Below are 18,728 nucleotides of genomic sequence, written 5' to 3' on the forward strand. Positions count from 1 at the left end.
CTTTTTGTTTGAGGAGACCTGGGCATTCCTCCATCCTTCGCTTGTCCTGAGCAGAGGTTCGCTCCACTTCTCTTTCAGCTTGTCAGCAGTTGCTTTGATGAGGGACCTGCTGGGGTCTACTGCCTGCCGGAATTTCTCTTTTTCTCATGGTGAGATCTCTGAACTAGGTCCTTAGGTTCAGTAGACTTGGACTCTTTTGACACATGGGATTGGAAGCACATCCTTTAAGAGAAGCCCTATGCAGAGGGGGGAAAGTTGGGAAAAAAAAGGCAGCCGATAACCCCACCTTCTATGTGTCAGAATGGCCGAGTGGTCTAAGGCGCCAGACTTAAGTACTTACCTTTCCCTGCATGGGGTCTTCTGGTCTCCAAGTGGAGGCGTGGGTTCAAATCCCACTTCTGACAGGCTGAACTTTTCATATGAATGTCTATCTTTAGGTTCATTTGAGCTTCTAGGTTTGGAAGATGTATTGGCACTGAAAATGAACAGCTATTATTAGGAACGTACTACCTGGCAAGCTGGGTCTGGTAAGGCCACAATATTGCCTCAGACCTGAATTTCAGAAAACGTCCAAAAATGGTGCTCTGCTCTGTCCTCTCTCCCTCCTTCCCCATTAAAGGCCGATGTAGCTGTGCTATTCCCGGGTCCGGGCAAGGCCCTTGGGCCTGTGAGGTTTACCCTTCTGCCAGGGTGCCTTTGCCTATATTCCACATTTCCTAAAAGCTCACACTGTAGGAGCTTTTTGTTTGAGGAGACCTGGGCATATTGCCTTACACTGGCATTCCTCCACCGTAAACCTGTTCCTTTGCTTGTCCCGAGCAGAGGTTCCGTCCACTTCTCTTTCAGCTTGCCAACAGTTGCTTTGATGAGGGACCTGCTGGGGTCTACTGCCTGCCGGAATTTCTCTTTTTCTCATGGTGAGATCTCTGAACGAAGTCCTTAGGTTCAGTAGACTTGGGCTCTTTGGATACATGTGATTGGAAGCACAGCCTTTAAGAGAAGCCGGATGCAGAGGAGGGAAAGTCGGGAAAAAAAGGCAGCGGATAAGCACCTCTTCCATGTGTCAGAATGGCCGAGTGGTCTAAGGCGCCAGACTCAAGCACTTACCCTTCCATGCATGGGGTCTTCTGGTCTCCAAGTGGAGGCGTGGGTTCAAATCCCACTTCTGACAGGCTGAACTTTTCATATGAATGTCTATCTTTAGGTTCATTTGAGCTTCTAGGGTTGGAAGATGTATTGGCACTGAAAATGAACAGCTATCATTAGGAACGTACTACTTGAGAAGCTGGGACACAGCCAGGGTCGGGTAAGGCCGCAATATTGTCTCGGACCAGAATTTCACAAAAACTCCAGAAATGGTGCTCTGCTCTGTCCCCCTCCGTCCCTCCCTTCTTCCCCATTAAAGGCCAATGTAGCTGTGCTGTTCCCGGGTCCGGGCAAGGCCCTGGGCCTGTGAGGTTTAACCCTTCTGCCAGGTGCCTTTGCCTACATTCCACATTTCCTAAAAGCTCACACTGCAGGAGCTTTTTGTTTGAGGAGACCTGGGCATTCCTCCATCCTTCGCTTGTCCTGAGCAGAGGTTCGCTCCACTTCTCTTTCAGCTTGTCAGCAGTTGCTTTGATGAGGGACCTGCTGGGGTCTACTGCCTGCCGGAATTTCTCTTTTTCTCATGGTGAGATCTCTGAACTAGGTCCTTAGGTTCAGTAGACTTGGACTCTTTTGACACATGGGATTGGAAGCACATCCTTTAAGAGAAGCTCTATGCAGAGGGGGGAAAGTTGGGAAAAAAAAGGCAGCCGATAACCCCACCTTCTATGTGTCAGAATGGCCGAGTGGTCTAAGGCGCCAGACTTAAGTACTTACCTTTCCCTGCATGGGGTCTTCTGGTCTCCAAGTGGAGGCGTGGGTTCAAATCCCACTTCTGACAGGCTGAACTTTTCATATGAATGTCTATCTTTAGGTTCATTTGAGCTTCTAGGTTTGGAAGATGTATTGGCACTGAAAATGAACAGCTATTATTAGGAACGTACTACCTGGCAAGCTGGGTCTGGTAAGGCCACAATATTGCCTCAGACCTGAATTTCAGAAAACGTCCAAAAATGGTGCTCTGCTGTGTCCTCTCTCCCTCCTTCCCCATTAAAGGCCGATGTAGCTGTGCTATTCCCGGGTCCGGGCAAGGCCCTTGGGCCTGTGAGGTTTACCCTTCTGCCAGGGTGCCTTTGCCTATATTCCACATTTCCTAAAAGCTCACACTGTAGGAGCTTTTTGTTTGAGGAGACCTGGGCATATTGCCTTACACTGGCATTCCTCCACCGTAAACCTGTTCCTTTGCTTGTCCCGAGCAGAGGTTCCGTCCACTTCTCTTTCAGCTTGCCAACAGTTGCTTTGATGAGGGACCTGCTGGGGTCTACTGCCTGCCCGAATTTCTCTTTTTCTCATGGTGAGATCTCTGAACGAAGTCCTTAGGTTCAGTAGACTTGGGCTCTTTGGATACATGTGATTGGAAGCACAGCCTTTAAGAGAAGCCGGATGCAGAGGAGGGAAAGTCGGGGAAAAAAGGCAGCGGATAAGCACCTCTTCCATGTGTCAGAATGGCCGAGTGGTCTAAGGCGCCAGACTCAAGCACTTACCCTTCCATGCATGGGGTCTTCTGGTCTCCAAGTGGAGGCGTGGGTTCAAATCCCACTTCTGACAGGCTGAACTTTTCAAATGAATGTCTCTCTTTAGGTTCATTTGAGCTTCTAGGGTTGGAAGATGTATTGGCACTGAAAATGAACAGCTATCATTAGGAACGTACTACTTGAGAAGCTGGGACACAGCCAGGGTCGGGTAAGGCCGCAATATTGTCTCGGACCAGAATTTCACAAAAACTCCAGAAATGGTGCTCTGCTCTGTCCCCCTCCGTCCCTCCCTTCTTCCCCATTAAAGGCCAATGTAGCTGTGCTGTTCCCGGGTCCGGGCAAGGCCCTGGGCCTGTGAGGTTTAACCCTTCTGCCAGGTGCCTTTGCCTACATTCCACATTTCCTAAAAGCTCACACTGCAGGAGCTTTTTGTTTGAGGAGACCTGGGCATTCCTCCATCCTTCGCTTGTCCTGAGCAGAGGTTCGCTCCACTTCTCTTTCAGCTTGTCAGCAGTTGCTTTGATGAGGGACCTGCTGGGGTCTACTGCCTGCCGGAATTTCTCTTTTTCTCATGGTGAGATCTCTGAACTAGGTCCTTAGGTTCAGTAGACTTGGACTCTTTTGACACATGGGATTGGAAGCACATCCTTTAAGAGAAGCTCTATGCAGAGGGGGGAAAGTTGGGAAAAAAAAGGCAGCCGATAACCCCACCTTCTATGTGTCAGAATGGCCGAGTGGTCTAAGGCGCCAGACTTAAGTACTTACCTTTCCCTGCATGGGGTCTTCTGGTCTCCAAGTGGAGGCGTGGGTTCAAATCCCACTTCTGACAGGCTGAACTTTTCATATGAATGTCTATCTTTAGGTTCATTTGAGCTTCTAGGTTTGGAAGATGTATTGGCACTGAAAATGAACAGCTATTATTAGGAACGTACTACCTGGCAAGCTGGGTCTGGTAAGGCCACAATATTGCCTCAGACCTGAATTTCAGAAAACGTCCAAAAATGGTGCTCTGCTCTGTCCTCTCTCCCTCCTTCCCCATTAAAGGCCGATGTAGCTGTGCTATTCCCGGGTCCGGGCAAGGCCCTTGGGCCTGTGAGGTTTACCCTTCTGCCAGGGTGCCTTTGCCTATATTCCACATTTCCTAAAAGCTCACACTGTAGGAGCTTTTTGTTTGAGGAGACCTGGGCATATTGCCTTACACTGGCATTCCTCCACCGTAAACCTGTTCCTTTGCTTGTCCCGAGCAGAGGTTCCGTCCACTTCTCTTTCAGCTTGCCAACAGTTGCTTTGATGAGGGACCTGCTGGGGTCTACTGCCTGCCCGAATTTCTCTTTTTCTCATGGTGAGATCTCTGAACGAAGTCCTTAGGTTCAGTAGACTTGGGCTCTTTGGATACATGTGATTGGAAGCACAGCCTTTAAGAGAAGCCGGATGCAGAGGAGGGAAAGTCGGGGAAAAAAGGCAGCGGATAAGCACCTCTTCCATGTGTCAGAATGGCCGAGTGGTCTAAGGCGCCAGACTCAAGCACTTACCCTTCCATGCATGGGGTCTTCTGGTCTCCAAGAGGAGGCGTGGGTTCAAATCCCACTTCTGACAGGCTGAACTTTTCAAATGAATGTCTCTCTTTAGGTTCATTTGAGCTTCTAGGGTTGGAAGATGTATTGGCACTGAAAATGAACAGCTATCATTAGGAACGTACTACTTGAGAAGCTGGGACACAGCCAGGGTCGGGTAAGGCCGCAATATTGTCTCGGACCAGAATTTCACAAAAACTCCAGAAATGGTGCTCTGCTCTGTCCCCCTCCGTCCCTCCCTTCTTCCCCATTAAAGGCCAATGTAGCTGTGCTGTTCCCGGGTCCGGGCAAGGCCCTGGGCCTGTGAGGTTTAACCCTTCTGCCAGGTGCCTTTGCCTACATTCCACATTTCCTAAAAGCTCACACTGCAGGAGCTTTTTGTTTGAGGAGACCTGGGCATTCCTCCATCCTTCGCTTGTCCTGAGCAGAGGTTCGCTCCACTTCTCTTTCAGCTTGTCAGCAGTTGCTTTGATGAGGGACCTGCTGGGGTCTACTGCCTGCCGGAATTTCTCTTTTTCTCATGGTGAGATCTCTGAACTAGGTCCTTAGGTTCAGTAGACTTGGACTCTTTTGACACATGGGATTGGAAGCACATCCTTTAAGAGAAGCTCTATGCAGAGGGGGGAAAGTTGGGAAAAAAAAGGCAGCCGATAACCCCACCTTCTATGTGTCAGAATGGCCGAGTGGTCTAAGGCGCCAGACTTAAGTACTTACCTTTCCCTGCATGGGGTCTTCTGGTCTCCAAGTGGAGGCGTGGGTTCAAATCCCACTTCTGACAGGCTGAACTTTTCATATGAATGTCTATCTTTAGGTTCATTTGAGCTTCTAGGTTTGGAAGATGTATTGGCACTGAAAATGAACAGCTATTATTAGGAACGTACTACCTGGCAAGCTGGGTCTGGTAAGGCCACAATATTGCCTCAGACCTGAATTTCAGAAAACGTCCAAAAATGGTGCTCTGCTCTGTCCTCTCTCCCTCCTTCCCCATTAAAGGCCGATGTAGCTGTGCTATTCCCGGGTCCGGGCAAGGCCCTTGGGCCTGTGAGGTTTACCCTTCTGCCAGGGTGCCTTTGCCTATATTCCACATTTCCTAAAAGCTCACACTGTAGGAGCTTTTTGTTTGAGGAGACCTGGGCATATTGCCTTACACTGGCATTCCTCCACCGTAAACCTGTTCCTTTGCTTGTCCCGAGCAGAGGTTCCGTCCACTTCTCTTTCAGCTTGCCAACAGTTGCTTTGATGAGGGACCTGCTGGGGTCTACTGCCTGCCCGAATTTCTCTTTTTCTCATGGTGAGATCTCTGAACGAAGTCCTTAGGTTCAGTAGACTTGGGCTCTTTGGATACATGTGATTGGAAGCACAGCCTTTAAGAGAAGCCGGATGCAGAGGAGGGAAAGTCGGGGAAAAAAGGCAGCGGATAAGCACCTCTTCCATGTGTCAGAATGGCCGAGTGGTCTAAGGCGCCAGACTCAAGCACTTACCCTTCCATGCATGGGGTCTTCTGGTCTCCAAGAGGAGGCGTGGGTTCAAATCCCACTTCTGACAGGCTGAACTTTTCAAATGAATGTCTCTCTTTAGGTTCATTTGAGCTTCTAGGGTTGGAAGATGTATTGGCACTGAAAATGAACAGCTATCATTAGGAACGTACTACTTGAGAAGCTGGGACACAGCCAGGGTCGGGTAAGGCCGCAATATTGTCTCGGACCAGAATTTCACAAAAACTCCAGAAATGGTGCTCTGCTCTGTCCCCCTCCGTCCCTCCCTTCTTCCCCATTAAAGGCCAATGTAGCTGTGCTGTTCCCGGGTCCGGGCAAGGCCCTGGGCCTGTGAGGTTTAACCCTTCTGCCAGGTGCCTTTGCCTACATTCCACATTTCCTAAAAGCTCACACTGCAGGAGCTTTTTGTTTGAGGAGACCTGGGCATTCCTCCATCCTTCGCTTGTCCTGAGCAGAGGTTCGCTCCACTTCTCTTTCAGCTTGTCAGCAGTTGCTTTGATGAGGGACCTGCTGGGGTCTACTGCCTGCCGGAATTTCTCTTTTTCTCATGGTGAGATCTCTGAACTAGGTCCTTAGGTTCAGTAGACTTGGACTCTTTTGACACATGGGATTGGAAGCACATCCTTTAAGAGAAGCTCTATGCAGAGGGGGGAAAGTTGGGAAAAAAAAGGCAGCCGATAACCCCACCTTCTATGTGTCAGAATGGCCGAGTGGTCTAAGGCGCCAGACTTAAGTACTTACCTTTCCCTGCATGGGGTCTTCTGGTCTCCAAGTGGAGGCGTGGGTTCAAATCCCACTTCTGACAGGCTGAACTTTTCATATGAATGTCTATCTTTAGGTTCATTTGAGCTTCTAGGTTTGGAAGATGTATTGGCACTGAAAATGAACAGCTATTATTAGGAACGTACTACCTGGCAAGCTGGGTCTGGTAAGGCCACAATATTGCCTCAGACCTGAATTTCAGAAAACGTCCAAAAATGGTGCTCTGCTCTGTCCTCTCTCCCTCCTTCCCCATTAAAGGCCGATGTAGCTGTGCTATTCCCGGGTCCGGGCAAGGCCCTTGGGCCTGTGAGGTTTACCCTTCTGCCAGGGTGCCTTTGCCTATATTCCACATTTCCTAAAAGCTCACACTGTAGGAGCTTTTTGTTTGAGGAGACCTGGGCATATTGCCTTACACTGGCATTCCTCCACCGTAAACCTGTTCCTTTGCTTGTCCCGAGCAGAGGTTCCGTCCACTTCTCTTTCAGCTTGCCAACAGTTGCTTTGATGAGGGACCTGCTGGGGTCTACTGCCTGCCCGAATTTCTCTTTTTCTCATGGTGAGATCTCTGAACGAAGTCCTTAGGTTCAGTAGACTTGGGCTCTTTGGATACATGTGATTGGAAGCACAGCCTTTAAGAGAAGCCGGATGCAGAGGAGGGAAAGTCGGGGAAAAAAGGCAGCGGATAAGCACCTCTTCCATGTGTCAGAATGGCCGAGTGGTCTAAGGCGCCAGACTCAAGCACTTACCCTTCCATGCATGGGGTCTTCTGGTCTCCAAGAGGAGGCGTGGGTTCAAATCCCACTTCTGACAGGCTGAACTTTTCAAATGAATGTCTCTCTTTAGGTTCATTTGAGCTTCTAGGGTTGGAAGATGTATTGGCACTGAAAATGAACAGCTATCATTAGGAACGTACTACTTGAGAAGCTGGGACACAGCCAGGGTCGGGTAAGGCCGCAATATTGTCTCGGACCAGAATTTCACAAAAACTCCAGAAATGGTGCTCTGCTCTGTCCCCCTCCGTCCCTCCCTTCTTCCCCATTAAAGGCCAATGTAGCTGTGCTGTTCCCGGGTCCGGGCAAGGCCCTGGGCCTGTGAGGTTTAACCCTTCTGCCAGGTGCCTTTGCCTACATTCCACATTTCCTAAAAGCTCACACTGCAGGAGCTTTTTGTTTGAGGAGACCTGGGCATTCCTCCATCCTTCGCTTGTCCTGAGCAGAGGTTCGCTCCACTTCTCTTTCAGCTTGTCAGCAGTTGCTTTGATGAGGGACCTGCTGGGGTCTACTGCCTGCCGGAATTTCTCTTTTTCTCATGGTGAGATCTCTGAACTAGGTCCTTAGGTTCAGTAGACTTGGACTCTTTTGACACATGGGATTGGAAGCACATCCTTTAAGAGAAGCTCTATGCAGAGGGGGGAAAGTTGGGAAAAAAAAGGCAGCCGATAACCCCACCTTCTATGTGTCAGAATGGCCGAGTGGTCTAAGGCGCCAGACTTAAGTACTTACCTTTCCCTGCATGGGGTCTTCTGGTCTCCAAGTGGAGGCGTGGGTTCAAATCCCACTTCTGACAGGCTGAACTTTTCATATGAATGTCTATCTTTAGGTTCATTTGAGCTTCTAGGTTTGGAAGATGTATTGGCACTGAAAATGAACAGCTATTATTAGGAACGTACTACCTGGCAAGCTGGGTCTGGTAAGGCCACAATATTGCCTCAGACCTGAATTTCAGAAAACGTCCAAAAATGGTGCTCTGCTCTGTCCTCTCTCCCTCCTTCCCCATTAAAGGCCGATGTAGCTGTGCTATTCCCGGGTCCGGGCAAGGCCCTTGGGCCTGTGAGGTTTACCCTTCTGCCAGGGTGCCTTTGCCTATATTCCACATTTCCTAAAAGCTCACACTGTAGGAGCTTTTTGTTTGAGGAGACCTGGGCATATTGCCTTACACTGGCATTCCTCCACCGTAAACCTGTTCCTTTGCTTGTCCCGAGCAGAGGTTCCGTCCACTTCTCTTTCAGCTTGCCAACAGTTGCTTTGATGAGGGACCTGCTGGGGTCTACTGCCTGCCCGAATTTCTCTTTTTCTCATGGTGAGATCTCTGAACGAAGTCCTTAGGTTCAGTAGACTTGGGCTCTTTGGATACATGTGATTGGAAGCACAGCCTTTAAGAGAAGCCGGATGCAGAGGAGGGAAAGTCGGGGAAAAAAGGCAGCGGATAAGCACCTCTTCCATGTGTCAGAATGGCCGAGTGGTCTAAGGCGCCAGACTCAAGCACTTACCCTTCCATGCATGGGGTCTTCTGGTCTCCAAGAGGAGGCGTGGGTTCAAATCCCACTTCTGACAGGCTGAACTTTTCAAATGAATGTCTCTCTTTAGGTTCATTTGAGCTTCTAGGGTTGGAAGATGTATTGGCACTGAAAATGAACAGCTATCATTAGGAACGTACTACTTGAGAAGCTGGGACACAGCCAGGGTCGGGTAAGGCCGCAATATTGTCTCGGACCAGAATTTCACAAAAACTCCAGAAATGGTGCTCTGCTCTGTCCCCCTCCGTCCCTCCCTTCTTCCCCATTAAAGGCCAATGTAGCTGTGCTGTTCCCGGGTCCGGGCAAGGCCCTGGGCCTGTGAGGTTTAACCCTTCTGCCAGGTGCCTTTGCCTACATTCCACATTTCCTAAAAGCTCACACTGCAGGAGCTTTTTGTTTGAGGAGACCTGGGCATTCCTCCATCCTTCGCTTGTCCTGAGCAGAGGTTCGCTCCACTTCTCTTTCAGCTTGTCAGCAGTTGCTTTGATGAGGGACCTGCTGGGGTCTACTGCCTGCCGGAATTTCTCTTTTTCTCATGGTGAGATCTCTGAACTAGGTCCTTAGGTTCAGTAGACTTGGACTCTTTTGACACATGGGATTGGAAGCACATCCTTTAAGAGAAGCTCTATGCAGAGGGGGGAAAGTTGGGAAAAAAAAGGCAGCCGATAACCCCACCTTCTATGTGTCAGAATGGCCGAGTGGTCTAAGGCGCCAGACTTAAGTACTTACCTTTCCCTGCATGGGGTCTTCTGGTCTCCAAGTGGAGGCGTGGGTTCAAATCCCACTTCTGACAGGCTGAACTTTTCATATGAATGTCTATCTTTAGGTTCATTTGAGCTTCTAGGTTTGGAAGATGTATTGGCACTGAAAATGAACAGCTATTATTAGGAACGTACTACCTGGCAAGCTGGGTCTGGTAAGGCCACAATATTGCCTCAGACCTGAATTTCAGAAAACGTCCAAAAATGGTGCTCTGCTCTGTCCTCTCTCCCTCCTTCCCCATTAAAGGCCGATGTAGCTGTGCTATTCCCGGGTCCGGGCAAGGCCCTTGGGCCTGTGAGGTTTACCCTTCTGCCAGGGTGCCTTTGCCTATATTCCACATTTCCTAAAAGCTCACACTGTAGGAGCTTTTTGTTTGAGGAGACCTGGGCATATTGCCTTACACTGGCATTCCTCCACCGTAAACCTGTTCCTTTGCTTGTCCCGAGCAGAGGTTCCGTCCACTTCTCTTTCAGCTTGCCAACAGTTGCTTTGATGAGGGACCTGCTGGGGTCTACTGCCTGCCCGAATTTCTCTTTTTCTCATGGTGAGATCTCTGAACGAAGTCCTTAGGTTCAGTAGACTTGGGCTCTTTGGATACATGTGATTGGAAGCACAGCCTTTAAGAGAAGCCGGATGCAGAGGAGGGAAAGTCGGGGAAAAAAGGCAGCGGATAAGCACCTCTTCCATGTGTCAGAATGGCCGAGTGGTCTAAGGCGCCAGACTCAAGCACTTACCCTTCCATGCATGGGGTCTTCTGGTCTCCAAGAGGAGGCGTGGGTTCAAATCCCACTTCTGACAGGCTGAACTTTTCAAATGAATGTCTCTCTTTAGGTTCATTTGAGCTTCTAGGGTTGGAAGATGTATTGGCACTGAAAATGAACAGCTATCATTAGGAACGTACTACTTGAGAAGCTGGGACACAGCCAGGGTCGGGTAAGGCCGCAATATTGTCTCGGACCAGAATTTCACAAAAACTCCAGAAATGGTGCTCTGCTCTGTCCCCCTCCGTCCCTCCCTTCTTCCCCATTAAAGGCCAATGTAGCTGTGCTGTTCCCGGGTCCGGGCAAGGCCCTGGGCCTGTGAGGTTTAACCCTTCTGCCAGGTGCCTTTGCCTACATTCCACATTTCCTAAAAGCTCACACTGCAGGAGCTTTTTGTTTGAGGAGACCTGGGCATTCCTCCATCCTTCGCTTGTCCTGAGCAGAGGTTCGCTCCACTTCTCTTTCAGCTTGTCAGCAGTTGCTTTGATGAGGGACCTGCTGGGGTCTACTGCCTGCCGGAATTTCTCTTTTTCTCATGGTGAGATCTCTGAACTAGGTCCTTAGGTTCAGTAGACTTGGACTCTTTTGACACATGGGATTGGAAGCACATCCTTTAAGAGAAGCTCTATGCAGAGGGGGGAAAGTTGGGAAAAAAAAGGCAGCCGATAACCCCACCTTCTATGTGTCAGAATGGCCGAGTGGTCTAAGGCGCCAGACTTAAGTACTTACCTTTCCCTGCATGGGGTCTTCTGGTCTCCAAGTGGAGGCGTGGGTTCAAATCCCACTTCTGACAGGCTGAACTTTTCATATGAATGTCTATCTTTAGGTTCATTTGAGCTTCTAGGTTTGGAAGATGTATTGGCACTGAAAATGAACAGCTATTATTAGGAACGTACTACCTGGCAAGCTGGGTCTGGTAAGGCCACAATATTGCCTCAGACCTGAATTTCAGAAAACGTCCAAAAATGGTGCTCTGCTGTGTCCTCTCTCCCTCCTTCCCCATTAAAGGCCGATGTAGCTGTGCTATTCCCGGGTCCGGGCAAGGCCCTTGGGCCTGTGAGGTTTACCCTTCTGCCAGGGTGCCTTTGCCTATATTCCACATTTCCTAAAAGCTCACACTGTAGGAGCTTTTTGTTTGAGGAGACCTGGGCATATTGCCTTACACTGGCATTCCTCCACCGTAAACCTGTTCCTTTGCTTGTCCCGAGCAGAGGTTCCGTCCACTTCTCTTTCAGCTTGCCAACAGTTGCTTTGATGAGGGACCTGCTGGGGTCTACTGCCTGCCCGAATTTCTCTTTTTCTCATGGTGAGATCTCTGAACGAAGTCCTTAGGTTCAGTAGACTTGGGCTCTTTGGATACATGTGATTGGAAGCACAGCCTTTAAGAGAAGCCGGATGCAGAGGAGGGAAAGTCGGGGAAAAAAGGCAGCGGATAAGCACCTCTTCCATGTGTCAGAATGGCCGAGTGGTCTAAGGCGCCAGACTCAAGCACTTACCCTTCCATGCATGGGGTCTTCTGGTCTCCAAGAGGAGGCGTGGGTTCAAATCCCACTTCTGACAGGCTGAACTTTTCAAATGAATGTCTCTCTTTAGGTTCATTTGAGCTTCTAGGGTTGGAAGATGTATTGGCACTGAAAATGAACAGCTATCATTAGGAACGTACTACTTGAGAAGCTGGGACACAGCCAGGGTCGGGTAAGGCCGCAATATTGTCTCGGACCAGAATTTCACAAAAACTCCAGAAATGGTGCTCTGCTCTGTCCCCCTCCGTCCCTCCCTTCTTCCCCATTAAAGGCCAATGTAGCTGTGCTGTTCCCGGGTCCGGGCAAGGCCCTGGGCCTGTGAGGTTTAACCCTTCTGCCAGGTGCCTTTGCCTACATTCCACATTTCCTAAAAGCTCACACTGCAGGAGCTTTTTGTTTGAGGAGACCTGGGCATTCCTCCATCCTTCGCTTGTCCTGAGCAGAGGTTCGCTCCACTTCTCTTTCAGCTTGTCAGCAGTTGCTTTGATGAGGGACCTGCTGGGGTCTACTGCCTGCCGGAATTTCTCTTTTTCTCATGGTGAGATCTCTGAACTAGGTCCTTAGGTTCAGTAGACTTGGACTCTTTTGACACATGGGATTGGAAGCACATCCTTTAAGAGAAGCTGTATGTAGAGGTGAAAATGTCAGGGGTGGTGGAACTATACAACCTAAATGGAATTATGTCTCATTGCTGGTAGTGCCTGAAATTCAGAAAGTCTGATTTAGTTCATGAGTTTATTTTGCTGGGTAGGATTAAAAAAAAAAAAAGTTGTCTAGTACCAACTTTTTGTTTTTCGGTTGTATGTGGTCTTGAACTCCCAACCTTTGGAGAAGAGAACTAGTGCTCTTTGTCCTGAGCCACAGTAGGGAAGACAGCTTGTTTTTCATTTTTGCTTTATTTCAGGGTTTTTATTCACCTTGTAGACTGCTACGCAAGTTATACAGGCATTAATTATTTTAAGTAGTTTAGACTCAAGTCTAGAGAGTTTTAAGTTGTGGGGGAGTTTTGCATATAAGTTAAGTTCAATATCCAAATTACAGCCAATATGGTTAAAAAAGGGAGGTCAAGGAAGCGATTAGAGCTAAAAAGAAAATCCTTCAGAAAATGGAAAAAGGACCCGACTGAAAATAATAAGAAACAGCATAAGGAAGGTCAGGTCAAATGCAAAGCGCAGATAAGGAAGGTAAAGAGGGACTTTGAAAAAAAGTGTGTTGGAGGCAAAAGAAATAGTAAATTTTTTTTTAGATATATTAAAAACAAGAAGCTGGGAAAAGAATCAGTTAGACCGCTAGATGACCGAGGGGTGAAAGGGGCACTCAGGAAAGACAAAGCCATAGCGGAGAGATTAAATGAATTCTTTGCTTCGGTCGTCACTGAGGAAGATTTGGGAGCAGGGGCGTAGCCAGACACCCAATTTTGGGTGGGCCTGGGCCCAAGATGGGTGGGCAGAAGAACCTTGCCCCGTCCCACAGGTGATTTGGTCTCTCCTTCTCTCGCCTGCATGCCATATGGTCTCTCAAACATCCTCCCTCTCCCGTATACTTTTTAAATAGCATATTTTCACCAGCAGCGAGCAGCAACTAATACACACTGCTCATGTTGGCCCCACACCCTTCCCTCTGATGCAACTTCCTGTTTCCACCTAGCCAGAAATACATCAGAGGGAAGGTTGTGGGGCCAGTGCGAGCAGCATGTATGTCACTGCTCACTGCTGGCGAACATCTGCTACTTACAAGGTATGCAGGAGGGACACTTGTTGGGAGTTTTCGGCTGGTGGGGCTTGGGGATCCCTGCCAGCCACATCATAGGTATGCTGCTACTGGGTGGGCCTGGGCCCACCCAAGCCCATCCTTGGCTACGCCACTGTTTGGGAGGGACACCGGTGCCAGAAATGGTATTCAAAGCTGACGAGTCAAAGAAACTGAATGAAATCTCTATAAGCCTGGAGAATGTAATGGTGCTATTTGACAAATTGAAGAGTAGCAAATCGCCTAGACTGGATGGTATTCATCCCAGAGTACTGTTAGAATTGAAAAATGAACTTGTAGAACTATTGTTAGTAATATGTAATTTATCATGGTACTGGAAGATTGGAGGGTTGTTAACACCGATTTTTAAAAAAAAGGTTCCAGAGGAGATCCGGGAAATTGTAGACCTGTGAGCCTGATGTTGGTGCTGGGCAAAATGGTAGAGACTATTATAAAGAACAAAAATATAGAGCATTTACATAAGCACGGACTAATGAGAAAGCCAACATGGATTTAGTGAAGGGAAATTTCCTCACCAATCTACATTTATTTGATGGGGTGAACAAACACATGGATAAAGGTGAGCCGGTCGATATTGTGTTATCTGGATTTTCAAACGGCATTTGACAGAGTATCTCATGAAAGACTCCAGAGGAACTTGGAGAATCGTGGGATAGGAGGTAGTGTTTTATTGTGGATTAAAAACTGGTTGCTCACATTAAAATGTCATCTGCCATTTGGATGCCCAGTTTCCCAGTATCATAAGGTCCTCTTGTAATTTTTCACAATCCTCTTGTGATTTAACAACTTTGTCATCAGCAAATTCAATTACCTCACTAGTTACTCCCATCTCTATATCATTTATAAATATGTTAAAAAGCAGTGGTTCCAGCACAGACCCCTGGGGAACCCCACTATCTACCCTGCTCCATTGAGAATACTGACCATTTAACCCTACTCTCTGTTTTCTATCTTTTTAACCAGTTTTTAATCCACAATAGGACACTACTTCCTATCCCACGACTCTCCAATTTCTTCTGCAGTCTTTCATGAGGTACTTTGTCAAATGCCTTCTGAAAATCCAGATACACAATATCAACTGGCTCACCTTTATCTACATGTTTGTTCACCCCTTCAAAGAAATGTAATTGATTGTCGAGGTAAGATGTCCCTTCACTAAATCTATGTTGGCTTTGTCTCATTAATCCATGCTTTTGAATATGCTCTGTAATTTTGTTCTTTATAATAGTCTCTACCAGTTTGCCCGGCGTCGATGTCAGGTTCACCGGTCTATAATTTTCCACATCTCCCCTGGAACCTTATTAAAATATTTGCATTGCATTGGCCACCCTCCAATCTTCCGATACCACACTCGATTTTAAAGATAAATTCCATATTATTAATAGTTCTGCAAGTTCATTTTTCAATTCTATCAGTACTCTGGGATGAATACCATCTGGTCCAGGAGATTTGCTACTCTTGAGTTTGTCAAATTGCCCCATTACATCCTCCAGGTTTATAGAGATTTCATTCAGTTTCTCCGACTCGTCAGCTTCGAATACTATTTCTGGCACTGGTATCTGGGGTTACAGCAGGAGTCAAGAGAGAGCAGCGGTAACTGGAGGCTTGGGGGATCCAAGATGGTGGCGTGACAGACAGGCTGTTCTCTATACTGTCGAATATTTTTTTTTACCCGGTTCTGAGCATGCCGAAGAGGAAGGGAAAGCTAAAGGGACTTCCCCTCCCTAAGCCAAAGACTCCTCTTACTCGACAGACCTCCATAACAGCCTGTGTTACACCTTCACCAATATCAGACGTTTCTGCTTCTGGAACTAGGAAGAGTCCGGGACTGGAGAGCATTTGATCTCTCAGCCCAGCAACCCCTCCTATTCCCCAACCCGATGCAGCTTCTGTGCCGATTCTTCATCCTGGACGAACTGGTCCGCAAGAATTGAAGGGGACACGTACTGCAGCTTTCGAATCATTGGGGAAGATCGCTGCTGTCGATTTAACTCCACAGCCTCATGTAGAGGGGCCCCAGCAACTCTTGGATATGGTGTTAGTGGAAACTTCTGAGGAAGGTTTTTCCACAGCTTAAGCTACAGCTGACATTGCTCTCTGTGCTTCTGCACTTCAGCCATTAGCGAGACCACAAGAAATATCGCTGGAATCAATATGGACAGCCCTTGAAACCTTGCATAAGGTTTGTACTCATAGGCACCCCGTATAAGAGGCTTGGGGAGGCTAAGCCTCCCCAGCCCAACCATGACTTTCCCCTGGCTGCTGCCCCCACAAATGCAGGGCTGGCGCAGCACTGCAGCCAGGCAGCTCTCCAACGGTCCCTCCTTCCCGCTCTCAGCTCCCCGACCAGCAGCCCTCCTCCTTTCCGTTCCTCCCTCCTTCCCCCCCTCACATGTGTTGTAACCCTTTTACTTTCCATGGCAGCAAAGTCAGTGACGAAGAAGGCACTGCAGGCTCGCCTCTGGCTCGCATTTAACCCTTTTACTCTCCATGGCAGCGACGTCAGTCACAAAGAAGACACTGCAGGCTTACCGCCAGCTTCTCCCTTCCCGCTTCACACAGTGTCCGCCTTCTGCGATGATGCATTTCCTGTTTCCATGAGGGTGGGACAGTGTGTGAAGCGGGAAGAGAGAAGCTGGAGGTAAGCCTACAGTGCCTTCTTCGTGACTGACGTCGCTGCCATGGAGAGTAAAAGGGTTAAACGCGTGGGGGGGGGGGAAGGAAGGAACGGAGAGGAGGCAAGGGAGAATCGGTGCACATGGATGGGAGGGGAGGGCAGGGAGAGAACAGATCCCTGGACATGGAGAGGAGGGGGAGGGCAGGGGGAGAGAACAGATCGCTGGAGAAGAGAGGGAGGGTAGGGGAGAGAGGAGAATTGCTGGCCATGGATGGATGGAGGGGAGGGCAGGGGGAGAGAAGAGATTGCTGGCCATGGATGGATGGAGGAGAGGGCAGGGGTAGAGAAGAGATTGCTGGACAGGAGAGGAGGGGAGGGCAGGGGAGAGATGAGAATTGCTGGACATAGATGGAGGAGAGGGCAGGGGAGAGAGAAGAATGGCTGGACATGGATGGATGAATGGGGGTAGGGGAAAGGAAATTTGCTGGATATGGGTGGATGGAGGATCGGGCAGGGGAGAATGGAGAGTTCCTGGACATGGATGGAGGGGAGGGCAGGGGGAGAGAGAGGAGAATTGCTGGATATGGATGGATGGATGGATGGATGGAGAGGGCAGAGGAGAACGGAGAGTTGCTGGACATGGATGGATGGAGGGAAGGGTAGAGGAGAGGAGAATTGCTGGACATGCATGGATGAATGGGGGCAGGGGAGAGATGAAATTTGCAGGATATGGGTGGATGGAGGAGAGGGCAGGGGAGAATGGAGAGCTCCTGGACATGGATGGAGGGGAGGGCAGGGCAGGGAGAGAGAATTGCTGGACATGGATGGATGAAGGGGGCAGGGGAGAGAGGAAATTTGCTGGATATGGATGGATGAGAGGGCAGGGGAGAATGGAAAGTTGTTAGACATGGATGGATGGAGGGGAGGGAAGTCAGGAAGGAGATGCACATGGATGGAGGGGAGGGAAGAGAGGAGAAATGATGGACATGGAGTGGAGGGCAGGGAAGAGAGGAGAAATGTTGGACAAGGATGGAGGGAAGGAAAGACAAAGGAAGGAGATGCACATGGATGGAGTGGAAGGGAGAGGAGAAATGCTGGACATGGATAGAGGGAAGGGAAGACAGAGGAAGTAGATGGAGTGAGTAGGGGAGTGAGGAGAAATGCTGGATATGGATGGAGGGAAAATTGCTGATTTTAAGGGCTGGATTGGAACACTTTGAGGGCAGATGTTGAAACTAGAGAAAGGATAGGGACAGGGCGCATAAGGACACAGAAGGATGGTGGACATGGTGAGAGAAAATATATGAAATGGAAAGAAGACACTGCATAAAACAGAAGACACTGGGACCAAAGCTAATAGAAAAACTAAATGCTCAGGTAGAAAACACTTTTTTATTCAGAATTTATTAATTGGAATGTCAGCTTTTGGAAATGTGCATCTGTGATATTTTGCATGTAAGTTTCAATTTTTCTAGTATTGCTGCATGCTGAGTCTGACTTCTTGAGGTAACTTTCCAGTTCAGTATTTTGCCTTCATATCTGTTGTGTCATGTGTTTTTTTTATGTGTGATGAAGATGCAGTATTCTGCTAGCATGTAGTATTTGCAGCCCTTTTTTTTTTTTTGTTTCACTGGTGTTTTAGAGCCCAGTGTAATTATAGTGCTGCCTTTCCACGCATAAGGTTGTAGCTCGTCCTGTCCTTAGAATTAGTGCTGTTATGGTTTGGTAAGATTATGAGTGGGTTTTTGCACAAGTTTGTGTATAGTGTTTTGCAGTTGAGAGATTGTGTGTGTTGGCCTTACTGAGGTGGCACCAAAACATCAGAAAGGGTGTAGAGCCTAAATCATGACACACTACCTCTTGAAGGATCTACATATGGTCGTTAATAAAAGGAGCTCATTGTGAACACTATCCACCCTAAAAGGATGTTTTGTGGCTCTACATGAGAATTGTGATATTATGATCCCTTGTTTCATATTGTTGATGGTCTGCATTTTCCGTATGGGTGGTATATTGGTGTATTAGGGTCTACCCAGTGTAATATTTATGGTAGAGTAAGGTTCTGAGTGCTTCAGAAGAGATAGCTGAGTGGAGATATAAACAAGGTCTATAAAATCTTGAATGGAATGGGTAAATGTGACTTGTTTACTCTTTCAAAAAGTACAAAGACTAAGTGACATTCCATGAAGTTACATAGTGGCACATTTAAAATAAACAGGAGAACTCTCAAACTCTTTGCCAGGGCAAATGATAGATGCAATTAATATAGCTAGATTAAATAAAGTTTTGGACAAACTCCTGGAGGAAAAGCCATAAACCATTACTAAAGTAGACCTGGGAAAAGCCACCTTAGAATCTTACCACTTTTTGGGACTCCGCCAGGTACTAGTAATCTGGACAGACCACTGTTGCAATCAGTATACTGGGCTAGATGGACCTTTGGTCTGACCCAATAGGTCAACACATGTTCTTATTTAAATAGTTTTCACGTATACCTTGATAGGGTCACCTATACATATATCATGAACTCCAGAAGAAAATTTTAA

General features: G+C 48.1%; 16 non-coding genes across 16 annotated transcripts; all 16 read left to right on the plus strand.

Annotated features, from left to right (window-relative positions):
- Window positions 1–295: 295 nt before the first annotated feature.
- TRNAL-UAA lies at window positions 296–404 on the plus strand. Its single transcript has 2 exons — window positions 296–333; window positions 359–404. It is a non-coding gene; the product is annotated as a tRNA-Leu (tRNA).
- A 658-nt stretch (window positions 405–1,062) lies between these two features.
- On the plus strand, window positions 1,063–1,171 carry TRNAL-CAA. Its single transcript has 2 exons — window positions 1,063–1,100; window positions 1,126–1,171. It is a non-coding gene; the product is annotated as a tRNA-Leu (tRNA).
- A 647-nt stretch (window positions 1,172–1,818) lies between these two features.
- Window positions 1,819–1,927, plus strand: TRNAL-UAA. Its single transcript has 2 exons — window positions 1,819–1,856; window positions 1,882–1,927. It is a non-coding gene; the product is annotated as a tRNA-Leu (tRNA).
- Window positions 1,928–2,585: 658 nt separating this feature from the next.
- On the plus strand, window positions 2,586–2,694 carry TRNAL-CAA. The gene is made up of 2 exons: window positions 2,586–2,623; window positions 2,649–2,694. It is a non-coding gene; the product is annotated as a tRNA-Leu (tRNA).
- A 647-nt stretch (window positions 2,695–3,341) lies between these two features.
- Window positions 3,342–3,450, plus strand: TRNAL-UAA. Its single transcript has 2 exons — window positions 3,342–3,379; window positions 3,405–3,450. It is a non-coding gene; the product is annotated as a tRNA-Leu (tRNA).
- A 658-nt stretch (window positions 3,451–4,108) lies between these two features.
- On the plus strand, window positions 4,109–4,217 carry TRNAL-CAA. Its single transcript has 2 exons — window positions 4,109–4,146; window positions 4,172–4,217. It is a non-coding gene; the product is annotated as a tRNA-Leu (tRNA).
- A 647-nt stretch (window positions 4,218–4,864) lies between these two features.
- Window positions 4,865–4,973, plus strand: TRNAL-UAA. The gene is made up of 2 exons: window positions 4,865–4,902; window positions 4,928–4,973. It is a non-coding gene; the product is annotated as a tRNA-Leu (tRNA).
- Window positions 4,974–5,631: 658 nt separating this feature from the next.
- On the plus strand, window positions 5,632–5,740 carry TRNAL-CAA. The gene is made up of 2 exons: window positions 5,632–5,669; window positions 5,695–5,740. It is a non-coding gene; the product is annotated as a tRNA-Leu (tRNA).
- Window positions 5,741–6,387: 647 nt separating this feature from the next.
- On the plus strand, window positions 6,388–6,496 carry TRNAL-UAA. The gene is made up of 2 exons: window positions 6,388–6,425; window positions 6,451–6,496. It is a non-coding gene; the product is annotated as a tRNA-Leu (tRNA).
- A 658-nt stretch (window positions 6,497–7,154) lies between these two features.
- Window positions 7,155–7,263, plus strand: TRNAL-CAA. The gene is made up of 2 exons: window positions 7,155–7,192; window positions 7,218–7,263. It is a non-coding gene; the product is annotated as a tRNA-Leu (tRNA).
- A 647-nt stretch (window positions 7,264–7,910) lies between these two features.
- TRNAL-UAA lies at window positions 7,911–8,019 on the plus strand. The gene is made up of 2 exons: window positions 7,911–7,948; window positions 7,974–8,019. It is a non-coding gene; the product is annotated as a tRNA-Leu (tRNA).
- Window positions 8,020–8,677: 658 nt separating this feature from the next.
- On the plus strand, window positions 8,678–8,786 carry TRNAL-CAA. Its single transcript has 2 exons — window positions 8,678–8,715; window positions 8,741–8,786. It is a non-coding gene; the product is annotated as a tRNA-Leu (tRNA).
- Window positions 8,787–9,433: 647 nt separating this feature from the next.
- Window positions 9,434–9,542, plus strand: TRNAL-UAA. The gene is made up of 2 exons: window positions 9,434–9,471; window positions 9,497–9,542. It is a non-coding gene; the product is annotated as a tRNA-Leu (tRNA).
- A 658-nt stretch (window positions 9,543–10,200) lies between these two features.
- On the plus strand, window positions 10,201–10,309 carry TRNAL-CAA. The gene is made up of 2 exons: window positions 10,201–10,238; window positions 10,264–10,309. It is a non-coding gene; the product is annotated as a tRNA-Leu (tRNA).
- Window positions 10,310–10,956: 647 nt separating this feature from the next.
- Window positions 10,957–11,065, plus strand: TRNAL-UAA. Its single transcript has 2 exons — window positions 10,957–10,994; window positions 11,020–11,065. It is a non-coding gene; the product is annotated as a tRNA-Leu (tRNA).
- Window positions 11,066–11,723: 658 nt separating this feature from the next.
- On the plus strand, window positions 11,724–11,832 carry TRNAL-CAA. Its single transcript has 2 exons — window positions 11,724–11,761; window positions 11,787–11,832. It is a non-coding gene; the product is annotated as a tRNA-Leu (tRNA).
- Window positions 11,833–18,728: the final 6,896 nt, after the last annotated feature.

The sequence above is a fragment of the Microcaecilia unicolor genome, chromosome 3 (genome assembly GCF_901765095.1).
Source record: "Microcaecilia unicolor chromosome 3, aMicUni1.1, whole genome shotgun sequence".
Classification (NCBI taxonomy): Eukaryota; Metazoa; Chordata; class Amphibia; order Gymnophiona; family Siphonopidae; genus Microcaecilia; species Microcaecilia unicolor.